The 17,325-nt window shown below is 41.5% G+C and overlaps 1 protein-coding gene and 1 non-coding gene across 2 annotated transcripts in view; both read left to right on the top strand.

The window, feature by feature from the left end:
- The window catches only part of STX7 (syntaxin 7), a 60,277-nt gene that overhangs the window by 16,917 nt on the left and 26,035 nt on the right, over positions 1–17,325 (top strand). The window lies entirely within an intron of this gene.
- LOC138090025 (U6 spliceosomal RNA) lies at positions 7,334–7,443 on the top strand. Its single transcript, XR_011145850.1, has one exon. It is a non-coding gene; the product is annotated as a U6 spliceosomal RNA (small nuclear RNA).

Here is a 17,325-nt window from a genome sequence, read left to right as displayed (position 1 = left end):
TAAGGGCTCTGCAGAAATCACATGGAAGTGAAAGGGAGAAGTGTGAAATTTCACTTCACTTTTTTCCCCATCTGGTAATGCTAATAATATTGAATGTGATTGAATAAGATGATACTTTGCAGCCCATTTAGGTGCTTCTCTTCACACTACATTTGCATCTTTTGAATTTGTGTCAGTAAAATTATCTAATTTTACAGAAGAAATCAGAAGAGAAGATGCTGTAAGGAAACATCCTCATATTTAGAATATGTACATCTATTCAACTGAAGCTAAAGTCTCCCTGAGTATTGCAGTGGGAAAATTTATTTTTGTATTAATTTTGATTAAGATCAATGAAAATGTGTAAAATACTAAATTGTATGGTTTAATTTATACCAAAAAAATATTGAGTTGTATGGTTTAATTTATACCAAAAATAGCAGTCAAAAGACTTAATTCTTGGAGGAACCCCAAAATAGCATTGAGTAAAGTTGGAATTTTGTGAGTTTTCAAAACATTATTCTGGCAGTTCTGTTTTGCAAAATGTAGGATAGAGGAAACAAAATGTTTTTAAACTTAAGTGGGTTTTTTTTTCCTCCCTATTAAGCTACTTTTTGTTACAAATAATCTCTAGTCTTGTTGATTTGCTTTACTTATGATGTATTTAAACCACATTCAGTTCAGTTCAGTTCAGTTCAGTTCAGTCGCCCAGTCGTGTCTGACTCTTTGCGACCCCATGAATTGCAGCACACTAGGCCTCCCTGTCCATCACCAACTCCCGGAATTCACTCAGACTCACGTCCATCGAGTCAGTGATGCCATCCAGCCATCTCATCCTCTGTCGTCCCCTTCTCCTCCTGCCCCCAATCCCTCCCAGCATCAAAGTCTTTTCCAGTGAGTCAACTCTTCGCATGAGGTGGCCAAAGTACTGGAGTTTCAGCTTTAGCGTCATTCCTTGCAAAGAAATCCCAGGGCTGATCTCCTTCAGAATGGACTGGTTGGATCTCCTTGCAGTCCAAGTGACTCTCAAGAGTCTTCCCCAACACCACAGTTCAAAAGCATCAATTCTTCGGCACTCAACCTTCTTCACAGTCCAACTCTCACATCCATACATGACTACTGGAAAAACCATAGACGGACCTTAGTCGGCAAAGTAATGTCTCTGCTTTTGAATATACTATCTAGGTTGCTCATAACTTTTCTTCCAATGAGTAAGCGTCTTTTAATTTCATGGCCGCAATCACCATCTGCAGTGATTACAATAATATAATTTATATTAAGCATAAAATATTTAAATATTCTAAACATGTAAATGTAAAATATATTAAAAATAAAATTATGTTAAAATAATATCACTTTCTAAGTATATGCAGTAAATAGATACAATAAACTAGAACTTTATTAGAGATTTCTCTGTGGAGCATTTAAAATGATTAAGAACCTGTTTTTATCCTAAGGGAGAAAGTGTTCTGTGAGTCAGCAAGTTGTTTGTGCTCCATTTTGACAGTATTCTCTATCGCTGGCCTTAACACGGAATTAAATCTTTCTTAGTGCAGTGTTCTAGGCAACCATTCCCAATAGACTGAAGTTGACGTACAAATGAAACTGATTGTTATCCAAAGACCAGAAGATCATAGTGCTTTAAAGACATGCTTAGATTTAGTTCTCAAATTTTAGATTTACTTCTCAAGTTATTGTTTTAAACAGTACCATTTTCATTAACGGTATGAGGAAAGGAGATATACACTCGTTTACCATTTAACATCTGTATTTTGTTTGGGACATCCTACGTGTGACATCCAGGACAAGGATAAGCAAGTCTCTGTGGGTTGAAAAGGCTTGAGCCTACTATATGAGGTAAACCAGAAGAGGGTGTTTCGCAGGGCCCCTTCATCCTGTTGCAAATACACACAATTCAGAGAAGGACTCAGGACACATGGAACACACACAAAGAATGCATGTTTTTGAAAGAAACAGATAAATATATTGACATCCCATCACATAATTAAAGACTTTTTTTAATTAAAAAAAAAGAAGTATTATATATATATATATATATACACACACATACACATATATAGAGAGAGTTGTATAGAAATTATTAACTTATATGCAGAGTACATCATGAGAAACACTGGGCTGGAAGAAGCACAATCTGGAATTAAGATTGCCAGGAGAAATATCAATAACCTCAGATATGCAAATGACACCACCCTTATAGCAGAAAGTGAAGAGGAACTAAAAAGCCTCTTGATGAAGGTGAAAGAGGAGAGTGAAAAAGTTGGGTTAAAGCTCAACATTCAGAAAATGAAGATCATGGCATCTGGTCCCATCTGCTGCTGCTACTGCTGCTAAGTCGCTTCAGTATGTCCGACTCTGTGCAACCCCATGACGGCAGCCCACCAGGCTCCCCCGTCCCTGGGATTCTCCAGGCAAGAATACTGGAGTGGGTTGCCATTTCCTTCTCCAATGCATGAAAGTGAAAGGTGAAAGTGAAGTCGCTCAGTTGTGTCCGATGCTTAGTGACCCCATGGACTGCAGCCCACCAGGCTCCTCCATCCATGGGATTTTCCAGGCAAGAGTACTGGAGTGGGGTGCCTTCTCCACTGGTCCCATCACTTCATGGCAAATAGATGGGGAAACAGTGGAAACAGTGGCTGACTTTATTTTTTGGGGCTCCAAAATCACTGCAGATGGTAATTGCAGCCATGAAATTAAAAGATGCTTACTCCTTGGAAGGAAAGTTATGACTAACCTAGATAGCATATTGAAAAGCAGAGACATTACTTTGCCAACAAAGGTCCATCTAGTCAAGGCTATGGTTTTTCCAGTGGTCATGTATGGATTTGAGAGTTGGACTGTGAAGAAGGCTGAGCGCCGAAGAATTGATGCTTTTGAACTGTGGCATTGGAGAAGACTCTTGAGAGTCCCTTGGACTGCAAGGAGATCCAACCAGTCCATCCTAAAGGAGACCAGTCCTGGGTGTTCATTGGAAGGACTGATGCTGAGGCTGAAACTCCAATACTTTGGCCACCTCATGCAAAGAGTTGACTCATTGGAAAAGACCCTGATGCTGGGAGGGATTGGGGGCAGGAGGAGAAGGAGACGACAGAGGATGAGATGGCTGGATGGCATCACTTGACTCGATGCACATGAGTTTGGGTGAACTCTGGGAGTTGGTGATGGACAGGGAGGCCTGGCGTACTGTGATTCATGGGGTCGCAAAGAGTTGGACACGACTGAGCAACTGAGCTGAACTGTATAGAAATTAGTGTAGCTCAGTGAATTATATTACAATACCACACGTCAGGAAGTAGAACATTGCCAGCCTCTTGTAGACCTTCTCATGCTTAGAGCCCATTCATACTGTCCAGAGATCACCAGCGTCCTGACTTCTAATGTCACCGATTAACCTTCCTAGTTCTCAACTTTATCTAATGGAATCAGGTAATTTATGTTAAATGTCTTTCTCCCATTAGGTTTGTGCACTTTCTAAGTATTGTTGCATCTGTGTTGTTGCAGGTAGCTGTCAGTCCTAGGTTTTCATTAGTGTATTCAGACATATCTAGTTTTTCTTTCTACTGTTGCTGGACGTTTGGAGTGTTTCTGTGTTTTTGCTTTGTTTGGTTTTGTTTTTTCCTTTTATGAACAATGCTGAGTGAGCACTCTTGTACATTGTTTTGTTTCATGTGTGTGTCTGGAAATTGGGTTGCAGTGTTGTAGGATAATGTGTATGTTCAACTGTAGTAGATACAGCAAACCAGTTACCCAAGTAGTGGCCCCGCCAGCCACTGTATCAGTTTATGTTGCTCCAAATTCTTGCCAATATTTGACATCTGCAGTCTTTTAAATTTTACCCATTTTAGCCACGGTTGTGTCCCATTGTGATTTATATTGCAGTTCCCTGATTAGAACCAGACTTTTCAGAATTTCGCTGAGTGGGGAAAATCAGTGAGACAATAGAAAAGTTTCTAATTAGGCAAGCTCTGTGTGCGTGCATGCATATTTCCTGAAATCAGATCCAGAGAGCAGTGTGACCTGAGTAAGCTGTCTAGTCTTCCAGGGCATGATTTTCTTATATATTTTTTCTGTGGGCTGGATTATGGTCTGTTCTAACTTTAACAGGCTATAATTTTAACCAAGAGAAATTGGTTAAACCAAGTAAAAAAATAAAAGTCCTGAGAGCTCTTCTGACATATGTGAGATTATTCTCTTTGGTATTAAGAAACCAGTTGCCATATATGGACCCTTCATGCATGCTTTTAAATTCCCATAATGGAAACAGTCATCCATAAGTTACAAGTAGAATTCCACTGAGAGCTTTGTATTATTTCTAAATAATAAGAGGTGGGAGAATTGCAGTTACAAAGGGTTCTGGGGTGAATCATGTCAGAATTAATTAAGGTATGAATTGAAGGAAATTGATAGATAGAAATAACCACAGCTGACCACGAAACACATTCATTGAGGTAAAAGTTTACCATATGTATACATTACAGTAAGTCTTACCAGTGCTAATAAGAATTCTGGCATTTGAGTATTGGTTTAAAGGATAATCTAAAAGAGGAAGCTGGAGAGTGGATAAAGCTTGCCTTTGGAAAATGAACAAAAAAAAGGTCCATTGGTAACTTTATAAAATATGAATGTGTACATGTAGAAGTTTTCTTAGCAGAAAATATATGCGTGATATGTCATATGTGTTCCAGAAGATTTGAGAAGTCAGGACTTTGTAGGGGGGCCATAAAATGTGTGAACTGAAGCCCATATTATAAAGGTTAAGGGAAGATGACTGAAAAAAGATTTGTGTTGAATCTTTATTGTTTTATTTTTTTTTAATTATATATCTCCTATAGATTAAAGCTATTGATCCAACACAGATTTGTTTAGATTTGAAGTAAATATTATTGGTTTCTCTGTTGTGATTTCTTTCCTTGTTTATTGAGAAGGATCAGTGCCTGGCTCTTATTCTCAGAAGGTCCTTAGGACTTTGAGATGAAACATGAAAATCTCTATAATGGTGTAAGCCCTTTTGTTTCTTTTACGAATGAATGCAGTTCTTTTAACTACAGTCTGGTGAAGGACACTCTTTTTGCACCTTAACACATGACTGCAAAAAAGGGAAGCTGGTATCATCAACTTCTCCTTTTTGGTTGCCAGAGCAGAGTTTTCTTTAAAAAGGATCACCAGTCCTGAGAAGTTAATAAATTGACTGTACCAGTGTATTTACCTAGGAAATGGAACTGTTTCCTTCCTTTTCCTAGGGCGATTGGTTGGTGAGTGTTGGTGGAAGGGAAGGCAGTTTATAGAAGGAAATGAATAGAAAACATGTTCTCTCTCTCTCCCCCTCCCTCCCTCCTTTCCTTAAAATGCAGTATGTTATATCTACTTCTGATGTCACATGTCTGAAAATACCTGGTTGAATTTTTTTCCTCTTGAGGAGAGAAGCTTCAGTAGCTCTGAATTCACTGTTGTGATTTTCTTCGCCTACGGTGTTGACATGGAACAAAGGGAGGGGTAAAAATTCATCTTAATCCAAGGGAATCTGAACAAATAGCAGCCACCCTTTCTTCTCTCTGATGATTTTGCCTACGGGACTGAACGCGAGTGTGGTTTACAACTGAATGTGAGTGAACACTTTCTGTTTGTTTTAGGAACTAAAATTTATTTTATGAACTAAAATAAAGATACAGCTCCAGGGAGCTCTGTCCCTCACTGCCCCCGTAGGTAAACCATCTGTCCTGAATGTGAACATTCTTACCCTTGGTCCCAACCTCAGTCCCTAGTTCTGTGTAGTCTTTGCTCCCCGTTTGCAACCTAATGCACATCCTGTTGGTCCCACTTGCCAAATTTGTCCTTTCCCCTCTGCGTCTGCTGTGACCAGGCAGGTCCCAGCTCCTACTCTTTCTTCTCTGGGTGATACCAGTCTCTGAATTGTACCCCTGGCTCCCATTCCTGCCCCCCTGCAGTCTCTTCTCCATACTGTAGCTGAGGTGAAGGATGTCAGACCATGTCAGCCCGCCATGCACCACCATACCCTCCAAGTCTGATCCTGCCCTCACTCTCCAACTCCTGCCACTCTCCCCCTTTGTAGATTTCAACCACAGTAGCTGCCTTACCCCTGACTGAACAGTTGAGCTCCTTCTTAACTCAGAGTAATTGCACTTGCTTTTCCTCTGCCTCAGACATTTTCTCAAATCTTCGCACAGTTGGCTTCTCCTTGGCATTCAGGTCTCAGCCCAAAGGTTGTATCATTAGACATATCTTCCCTGACCTATCGTGTGCTTCCTCCACTCATTCTTTCTCATTAAACAGTTTTGTTTCTGTGATGCCTTTCATCAGTAAGTCTATTGTTCAGTCACTCAGTCATGTCTGACTCTCTGCGACCCTGTGGACAGCAGCCTACCAGGCCTCCCTGTCCATCACCAACTCCTGGAGCTTACTCAGACTCGTGTCCATTGAGTCAGTGATGCCATCCAACCATCTCATCCTCTGTCATCCCCTTCTCCTCCTGCCTTCAATCTTTCCCAGCATCAGGGTCTTTTCCAATGAGTCAGCTCTTCGCATCAGGTGGCCAAAGTATTGGTGTTTCAGCTTCAGCATCAGTCCTTCCAATGAATATTCAGGATGGACTGGTTGGATCTCCTTGCACTCCAAGGGACTGTCAAGAGTCTTCTTCAGCACCACAGTCTGAAAGCATCAATTCTTTAGTGCTCAGCCATCTTTATGGTCCAACTCTCTTCTATTTGATTGGTATATTAAACTACTATAATTGTCCACTTATTTTCTGCATTCCCTACTAGGATGCAGCTGCTAAAGAGAAAGGACTTCACATGCCCTGTTCATAGCTCTGTCTGTCCTATAAGAACAAATGAATAATCTCAAGTAGGTTACCCTTTAAGTATGCCTGGCATGTACTAGCCATTATAAATGTTTATTTCTTTTCTTACCTTTGACCTTATGGCAGGAATCTCTTCTCACTGATTTGGTAATGAGATGCTGGTTTGTGAATTCTTCTGTATTTCATCTTTATGATTTTTTTCTAGGTGCCAACATTTTTTCCTTTACTACGAGAGTCTCTAATCTCTTCTATGGCAGGGGGTCATACTTTAATGCAGAATTATATCCCTCAAGAGCTTTGCATACAGAGGCTATTAAGAATCCATTGGATGACAAAGGATAGAATAGAAAGGCAAGAATAGAAAACTTCAAAGAAGAGAATGTTATGATTTCAAGATGTGACCCTGGAGGGAAGGAACAGTTTGATAAGATGGGAAGCGCTCAGCAATCCTGACTACAGTGCTACAATGTAAAATCAACTGAATGAGAACAAAACAAGGTTTATAAAGAAATCTTAGTGCTCACATTGGCAGCACATATATTAATACTAAAAATGGAATGATACAGAGATTAGCATGGCTCCTGTGCAAGGATGACATGGAAGGGAAAAAGGTATCTTAGAAATCTTAAAGGAAAGGCACAATACGTTTCTATGAGCCTGGTTCTGGGGCAGGGTGGGGGCTGGGGAACCAATGTTGAAGGTGAATAATGGAAAGGGAGAGGGGAATGAGAGGGTACAGAAATCACTCTATGATGCATGGATTCATGCAGCATTTGGAAATACTAGGAACATTTCATCTAGAGGGGGATTGGATTGTTGCTTCAAATAGTTGAAGGGATGTCAAGAGGAACCAGAGCTCGAATTGCCAACATCCATTGGAAATCATGGAAAATGCAATAATTCCAGAAAAAAATCTACTTCTGCTTTATTACACCAAAGCCTTTGACTGTGTGGATCACAACAAACTATAGAAAATTCTTCAAGAGATGGGAATACCAGACCACCTGAACTGCCACCTGGGAAATCGATATGCAGGTCAGGAAGCAACGGTTAGAACTGGACATGGAACAACAGACTGGTTCCAAATCGGGAAAGGAGTACGTCAAGGCTGTATATTATCACCCTGCTTATTTAACTTCTATGCAGAGTACATCGTGTGAAATGGCAGTCTGGATGAAGCACAAGCTGGAATCAAGATCGTCGGGAGAAATATCAATCACCTCAGATATGCAGATGACACCACCCTTATGGCAGAAAGCAAAGAAGAACTAAAAAGCCTCTTTATGAAAGTGAAAGAGGAGAGTGAAAAACTTGGCTTGAAACTCAATATTTAGAAAACTAAGATCATGGCCTCTGGTCCCATCACTTCATGGGAAATAGATGGGTAAGCAATGGAAACAGTGACAGACTTTATCTTTTGGGGCTCCAAAATCACTGCAGATGGTGACTGCAGCCACGAAATTAAAAGACGCTTGCTCCTTGGAAGAAAAGCTATGACCAACCTATGCAGTATATTAAAAAGTAGAGACATTACTTTGCCAATAAAGGTCCATCTAGTCAAAGCTGTGGTTTTTCCAGTAGTCATGTATGGATGTGAGAGTTGGAGTATAAAGAAAGCTGAGCACCGAAGAATTGATGCTTTTGAACTGTGGTGTTGGAGAAGACTATTGAGAGTCCCTTAGACAGCACGGAGATCCAACCAGTCAATCCTAAAGGAAATCAATCCTGAATATTCATTGGAAGGACTGATGCTAAAGCTCCAATATTTTGGCCACCTGATGCGAAGAACTGACTCATTAGATGCTGAAAACGATTGAAGGTGGGAGGAAAAGGTGATGACAGAGGATGAGATGGTTGGATGGCATCACCGGACTCGATGGACATGAGTTTGAGCAAGCTCTGGGAGTTGGTGATGAACAGGGAGGCTTGGCATGCTGCCATCCATGGGGTCACAACAAGTTGGACGAGACTGAGTGACTGAACTGAAGTGTCAAGCGGAAGAGGATCTCCCTTCTTTTTGTATGATATTAAAGAGAGTAATTAAGAGTTGAGTTGAAGGAATTGCAGTGATTATGAGTGGTACTTCCAGCAAGTTTTCTGAGGTTGCTGTGGACTGGTACAGGTTACTCTTTCATCCAGGTGTTCGAGCGTACATCAAAGATCCTTGACAAGTATCTTAATTTATTTATTAATATATGTATTTTTTTTACCTTCCCCTCTCGTAAGCTCTGTCAGGTTCCTTGTTATGGACTGAATTGTGTTCCCTTATTCATTTGTTGAAGTCCTAATCCACAGTGTGACTGAATTTGAAGATAGGGCCTTTGGAAAGGTAATTAAGGTTAAAATAGGTCATAAGGGTGGTGTCCTAATCCAGTCTGACTGGTGTCCATATGAGAAGGGGAGAAACACCAGGGATGCCCAGGCACAGAGAAAAGGCCACATGAGGATATAGCATGAAGAAGGCCATGTGCAAGCCAAGAAGAAGCATCAGGAAAAGCCCACCCCACTGGCACCTTGACCTTAGGCTTCCAGCCTCCATCCAGAACTGCGAGAAAATAAAATTCTGTTGTTTAAGCCACCAGTCTATGGTATTTTGTTATGGAAGCCCTCACAAACTAAACACAGCCCTGCATTCCTTGGCATGTTGCACTGGGGTTTAAAGTGACAGGAAACCCAGGTAATGCTGAAGTTGGCTTTTGAATCCCAAGATTCTACAGTTTGTTGTAATGTATAGTATTTCAAAAGTAATGTGGGTTCGTGTGGTTTAGGCAGGTATTGATACAGAATGAGAGAAGAGATATTTATATTAGCTTCTTTGATTTTTATGAAAAACTCAAGATTCTGAAAGATGTTTTCATTTACTGAATAGCACATTAGGAAGAGTAATTCATGGATAATATAGAAATACCTTTATTAAATAGTCCTTTGTTATAAGATTTCTTCTGTTTGAAGTGATTACTGATAATGACCATAATGATAAGCCAAGACTGAAAGTGTGACATTAGTTGATTTTTCAGCTCTTATCTACCAAAATCCCTAACTCAGGCTTTTACTCTGGGTAGAACTAGACTTTTGAACATGTAAATAAATGGAACTTGGATACACAGATAAGAGAATGTTCTCATCTAGGTATCATTACACTAAGTATTTTCTCTATATAGAACTTGGAAGGATTCATTTGTAAAAACAGCATGAATGGTAAGTTTCCCCCAGTGTTAAACTTATAATCTTAGGATAAAGTCTCCATGAACAGAGGTTTGGTAAGTGCTGTATGGCACAGTCATATACTAGAGGACGCACAGTGTTGGGCTCAACTAGAGTCTTGGATTTGTCGAATGGTTAAGATGAGTGGAGGGAGGGACTCAAGGACACAAGCAGGGGAGTAGAAGCTGATGATGTTTAGGCTGGCTGTGGAGTGCAAGTTGGGACAGGAGGCCAGTGAACCAAGGGGGAGGGGGAGGTTGTGTGAGGGAAAGTGACAAAGAGGCAGGACCTAAGGGCTCTAGGTCCTGGGAGTTGTCAGAGGCTTGTTGGGATCAGGGTACCAGTCAGAGAGTGCTAGGCATACAGGAGGTGGTAATTTGTAAGTAGTGTCTATGAAACTAAGGTTATGGAACAGTTAACAGGTGTTGGTAATAAGAAGGCATTCGGTTAGATCTTAGAGTGTGTGATTTTGAGAGGATGGAGGATAAGTTCATTTGGAAAGAAACATACAAAGAACTGGGGCTTCCCTGTGACTCAGCTGGTAAAGAATCTGCCTGCAGTGCGGGAGACCTGGGTTCAATGCCTGGGTTGGGAAGATTCCCTGGAGAAGGGAAAGGCTACCCACTCCAGTATTCTGGCCTAGAGAATTTCATGGACTATACAGTCCATAGGATTGCAAAGAGTCGGACACGACCGAGCAACTTTCATTTTCATAGAAAGAACTGAGGCCAGGATTGTTGTTCAGTCCCTCAGTCATGTCTGACTCTTGGCGACCCCATGGACTGCAGCCTGCCAGACCAGGATGGTGGCAGGCTTATCAGCATGGGTATTGAGATCACCAGGAGCTGAGAGAGAGGAGTCGAGAGTGACGGTGAACCTGTAGCTAAAACCATAGAAAGTCGGGAGCGTGACCTGAACAACCCAGAGAGACACCCACTATTCCTGGGGCTCTTGCTTTCTGTGCATCTAACCTGACCTGTCATTTTTTCTTCATTGCAGAGAAGAATTCTAAATTCTTTTTCTTCCCCAAGTTACTCCAGTTTCTGCTTTGCTGGTGCTTATTATCTGGCCCTCTTGCCTGGGAGCTCTTTTGCGATCTTGCTTTAAAACTGCAATTGCTTCACTGAGTTTAAAAAAAAAAAAAAATTCAGTGCTATTTTGGGTTATAATTTTCACCTTATCCACTTCTGTGGTTACGTTTTTTTTCCTGCTGCGTTTTCCTCATAGGGAGTTTTGCTGTTCTTTTCCACAGTTTTTTATAGTCTTCCACATGGTTGCTATATCTGTTCTTTCTGTTGTTATTCAGTGGAGTGAGTGTGCTTTTCCTGGCTGTGAAGGGAGAGGGAGGAGCCAGACTCCACTCTAGGGCCCCTTCCTCTCGGTGCTGCCCTGAGGCACTGTTTCTTGCCCCCTCTGCCTCTCAGAACCTAGCCCGGTGTAGGAGGGCTTTCCCCTCCAGCCATGGTGTCCCCCCATCACGCCATTGACTCCCAGTGTTCAGCTGCTTCTTTCTAAGGTGTCCCTTTCCTCTTAGAGAAAGGTGAGTTTAAGAGATGGGTAGCCGGGGGCCCGAGGGTGGTCTCAGCCTCCTGATGCCACCACCCCCAGCAGAGCACCGCCCCCGTTCCTTCTCAGCGCTGCTCCTGGACCCCTCCTCGGGGTGCAGTCATCGTCTTCTGCTGGTGGATACTTGCGGGTGACATTTTGGAGCTCTGCCTCCCCTGCTCGCATCTGCAACACCTCCTCACTCCCTGTCCACACACGTGGCTTCTCACCCAGGATCTGCTCTTTTCTGTTCCTTTTGGCCACATGTACATATTTTTGAGGATTTTTTTGTTGTCTTGGTTTCTCTGAAAATATAACTTCGGTTGGATTTCTCCCCCCACCCCCACTCTGTTCTTTATGGCTTGGGGAGGGAAGAAGAGGCAATAACATGTGAGCAGCAGGGTGTTGCGGCTAAAACTGATCAGGAATTCAGACTGAGGTTAACAGTTGAGGAAGCACTGTCATTTAAGCGGGAGGGGGATTCCTCACGTGGCTAATACTGCTGCTGCTTTTGGAGCAGGGGGAGGCCATCAGCAGATGACAGGAAGGAAGCTCGTCCAAGAGGTGAGGTGGGCTGAGGAGGGGTCAGGAAGGCTGGAAAACCAGAAGGAGTAAGGCTTTCCCGCTGGCAAGCTCCCCTGTGTTAGCTGTGTACACAGACCACCCTCTCAAGGGGCCGCGTCCTAACCTGGGCCTCTGTTAACTCCTGATTCTAGACTCCCTCCGACCAGGTCGGCCGGGCAGGCCCATGTGACAAGATGTTAGGTCTGAACGTCTTTGCTAAATCAGAGCTTGCAATGATCTGGCTACCTTCGAATTCCAAAGTACTGTTTAGATACAGTTGGCAAATGACTCGCTTTTGTACTTTGTTCATTTTTGAGAACCATGACTTCAGATTTAACATTTTGTTAGTCTACAGAAGCTTTAAAATGCCCGAAATTGCAACTTTGTTCCACTGTGTGCCTTTCTTGAAATATCTGGGAAGAAAACCAATGAGGAATTTAAAATTAAATGTGTTCTAGATGAGAGACTGCTTCATGGAAGCAGGACTTGCCTGCGGGTGTTGGAGTACCAGGAGGGCGAGCACAGTAAACCAGAGGGCTTGGCCCCGGCCACACCGGCTTCACCTTCAGCTTCTCAGCTCAAGACTCATTCTTTAGAAGATCCTTCATTTTCCTCCCCACAATGCACATCAGTTTTTTCACTCTTGAAGAAGATAAGCTCCCTGTTCGGGTCACAAGACAACATATTGGGAAAAAAAGCCCATAATTATTTCAGTAGTTTTCTTTCAGATTTTCTAACGAGTTTTTCTACTTACCATGTGCTTTTTAGAATTACAGTATACTTTTCTTGGTTTTTCCTGATATAAGAAAATAAACCTAGGTCACTTGATTTTTTTTTTTTTTTCTTCAAACCTTTTTGTGTTCAGACTTATTTTTAACCAGCTGATGCAGGTATTTTTTCATGGTGCATTATCTTATGCACCTTGTACTGAGTAATGATTAGCCCAACCTAATGATTCTAACTCTGATTATCGTAAAGTTACCAGTAATAGCATCTTGTGTTCTTTTATTAGGTTGGTACAAAAGCAATGCAGTTTCAGACAGTGAATTTTAATCGTTATCTGTTCAGTTCAGTCACTTAGTCACGTCCAACTCTTTGCGACCCCATAGACTACAGCACACCAGGGTTTCCTGGCCATCACCAACTCCCGAAGCTTACTCAAACTCATGTCCATCGAGTCGGTGATGCCATCCAACCATCTCATCCTCTGTCGTCCCCTTCTCCTCCTGCCCTCAATCGTTCCCAGCATCAGGGTCTTTTCCAGTGAGTCAGTTCTTTGCATCAGGTGGCCAAAGTATTGGAGTTTCAGCCTCAGCTTCAGTCCTTCCAATGAATATTCAGGACTGATTTCCTTTAGGATTGACTGGTTGGATCTCCTTGCAGTTATAAATAGGCTCAAACACATCTGTATTAATCAGAATAGGAACCATTACAATCAACCCATTCTTGCTTATTTGAGAAATAAGTTTGTGTATTCCTGTAGCATAAAAATTTGTGCTTTCAGCAAACTGTTGGAAAGCGTTTTCTGCTTCCTGCTGGTTGTGAAAGCGTTTTCCCTGCAAAAAGTTGTTGAGACGCCTGAAGAATTGGTAGTCAGTTGACAAGAGAGGGCAAGTGAATGTGACGGATGAGGCAAAACCTCGTAGCCCAATTCGTTCAACTTTTGAGATGCTGGTTGTGCAATGTGTGGTCGGACATTGTTGTGGAGAAGAAGTGGGCCCTTTCTGTGGACCACTACTGGCTGAAGGGGTTGCACCTTTCAGTGCATCTCATCGATCTGCTGAGAACGCTTCTCAGAGGTAATGGTTTCACTGGGATTCAGAACGCTATGGTGGATCAGCCTGGCAGCAGACCACCAATGACCATGACCTTTTTTTGGTGCAAGTTTGGCTTTGGGAGGTTTTTTGGAGCTTCTTCTCAGTCCAGCCACTTAGCTGGTCATCGCTGGCTGTTGTGTAAAATCCATTCTTTTGCCACACCTCACAATCAGGTTGAGAAATGGTTAGTTGTTGTTGAGTAGAATAAGAGAAGACGACACTTCAAAATGATGATTTCTTTGGTTTGCAGTCAGCTTATGAGGAACCCAGTTATAGAGCTTTTTCACCTTTCAATTTGCTTTGAATGCCGAATGACTGGAATGTAGATGCTGAGTTCTTCTGCAGTTTCTCATGTAGTTGTAAGAACGTCACCTTTGATGATTGCTCTTAATTGGTCATTGTCAACCTCAATGGCTGGCCACTGTGCTCATATTCAAGGCTTTCTTGTCTCCTTTGCAAAACTTCCCTGACCACTATTGCACTGTACGTTCATTAGCGGTTCATGGGCCAGACTGTTGATGTTGCAAGTTGTCTCCACTGCTTTACGACCCACTTTGAACTTGAATTTAAAAAAAATTGCTTGAATTTGCGCTTAGTCTTTGAGATGATTGAATGACATCACCGACTCAATGGACATGAGTTTAAGTAAATTCTGGGAGTTGGTGATGGACAGGGAGGCCTGGCATGCTACAGTCCATGGGGTTTCAAAGAGTCGGACGTGACTGAACTGAACTGAAAAATAAATATAAACAGCAAGTAATGCATTAGCAAAAAAGCACAAAGCAAGAAATGTCCATTAAAATGATAACATAACATGACCACATTTATTTAAGAATGTATTCCAATATCAAACAGCAAAGTTCAACAGTGCAAAACCACAATTACTTTTGCACCAACCGAATAGAAATCTATGCCATTTTGTAATGTTTTTATATATACCATCTTCTATAATATTGATGCTTAAAAGCACCCCTTAAACTAGATAGTTTGATAGATGAGGAAAGCCTGGAGGCTAAAACAGAGTTTGTTTTTACTTAGAGTTTGTTTAACATTTAGTAGGGTTTTTTCCTGTTAATAGTTCAGTTTCCCACTTGTATGTAACTGCTAGACACGGTCGCTGTCAGGTAATAGCTGACTTCCTTCCTAATTGAGGGTTATTACTATCTGGTCTTGATTTATATTTATCATTATCTCCACAATTCTCATAACTTTATCAGAGTTTATTAGATTTCAATACCCTCCTACAGCATGTTTCACATTAGTTAATATATGTTAATAAGAATATTCTTATTCTTCATTTTGCTGTAAGAACATCACCTTCAATGATTTCTCCTAGTTGGTCATTGTCAACTTCCAATGGCTGGCCACTGTGCTCATCTATGACTTCCAGAAGAAAAACATTAAGTCTCTTCATGCTGTTCTCTCTCATTTAGTAAGCTCTTTCTGTTTGCAGTACAAAGCCCTGACTTATATTGCTCCGAGTTGGAGTTCCTGATGACTGAGGAAGAGGTGATTTTCCCTCCACTTGACTGTGAGGCAGTTATAGCTTGCAGAGATGAGATCGGTTGCCCAAGGTCAGCAGCCAGGAAGGAGTGAGGTCAGGCTTCCAAATCAAGCTGTCTGGCTCCCAGACTGCTTGCTGGTCAGTGTTAAACTCGACTTCCTCTGTGTGATGTGGGTGAGACTTGAGTCAGAATCTCTAAACCACTTGCCCACGTGTTTTAATAACCGTTATTTTTTTTTCCCATGATTGACAATTTCAGCTGAGTTATTTTGGATTGAGCAACAGAGCAATTTTGTGCTGAAAGAGCAGGTGGTTGTATTCTGTTCTCCGTTATTTGGAGACCTTTCTTTGAAGGTGGTCTGTGTGCCTTGTAGGGCTAACTCAGAGTGTCCCCAAAGCCTGGCCACTCTCACTGGTCAGACAGTGTCCTCCCTGCTCCCTTGGGAATTCTGACAGGTGGTAACAGTGCACAGCCTCTGATAGCATGCCTATGGTGGTACTGACAGAAAAAAAAAAAAAAACCCTTTGCTATGAAGCAGTTTTTTCCTTAGGTCATCCGCTAGATGGCAGCAGACTCTTATGGAACACAGTGGGTGTTTGGTACAGAAAAGAATGAAGAGGCAGAAAGGGCATGGTTTGAGTTTTATATAAATAATACTGCACTTTTCCTGGATATGTAGGAAATGGTGTTCTCCTTATGTTATGAAAAATGTAGTATACTTTAATGTTACCTCTCTAGTAGAAATAGTGCAAAGAGCTGTAGATTGTGAATAATGCAAAAATAATTTGTTCGTTGCATTCTTGTAGTACTGCATCTTGATTTAATCCTATCTCAGTGTATTAGGTGAGTTTTTCTTCAAGTAACTGTTTATGGTTATGGGAAGAATTAATTCCTTAATTTTCATGTTTCACAAGGGTTTTTTTTTTTTTCTTTCAAATTAGACATTTGCCAGTAAAAATGAATATGACTACTTCAAAAATTCACAATACCCCAGGCAAGGTAATGAGACGAAATCTACTAGACACGACTTGGGAGAAGCTAGGAATGATTATCAGTTATTTTAGATCACTATCCTGTTTGTTGCCTACCTAGAAACCTCTTTTTTGTCTGTCTGTCTCTAAACCAGTTTTTTTGTAAACATTTTTGAACATGTCAACATGAGTAAGGCAAAAGATCATATAAGCCACCATCCTAAAACTAGGAGATAGTCAGAAACTGGAGAGTAATAAAATAGATTGGTAATGATATATCAGTTACTCTGCAAAAATGTTCATCCAATACAATGAAAAAGTAACCATAATTGTTTCTAAATTAATGTGAGAAGAGCAGCAGTTAAAAATAATAACTGACACAAACCAGCACCTTTAATGTACCAGTATCATTTTGTGGTTGTTCAGTCTCTCAGTCATGTCCAACTTTTTGCGACCTCATGGACTGCAGCTCACCAGGTCTCCCCGTCCTTCACCATCTCCTGGAGCTTGCTCAAACTCATGTCCATTAAGTCAGTGATGCTATCCAACCATCTCATCCTCTGCTGTCCCCTTTTTCTCCTGCCTTCAATCTTTCCCAGCATCAGGGTCTTTTCCAGTGAGTCAGTTCTTCACATCAGGTGGCCAAAGTATTGGAGTTTCAGCGTCAGCATCAGTCCTTCCAATGAATATTCAGGACTGATTTCCCTTGGGATTGACTGGTTGGATCTCCTTGCTGTCCAAGGGACTCTCAAGAGTCTTCTCCAACACTGCAGTTCAAAAACATCAATTCTTCAGCATTTAATCTTCTTTATGGTGCAACTCTCACATCACGATTACTGGAAAAACCATCGTTTTGACTATATGGACCTTTGCTGGCAAAGTAATATCTCTGCTCTTTAATA

The sequence above is a fragment of the Capricornis sumatraensis genome, chromosome 13 (genome assembly GCF_032405125.1).
Source record: "Capricornis sumatraensis isolate serow.1 chromosome 13, serow.2, whole genome shotgun sequence".
In the NCBI taxonomy this organism is placed as follows: Eukaryota; Metazoa; Chordata; class Mammalia; order Artiodactyla; family Bovidae; genus Capricornis; species Capricornis sumatraensis.
Note: the sequence above shows the minus strand (reverse complement) of the source record. Positions and strands in the feature narration are given on the sequence as shown.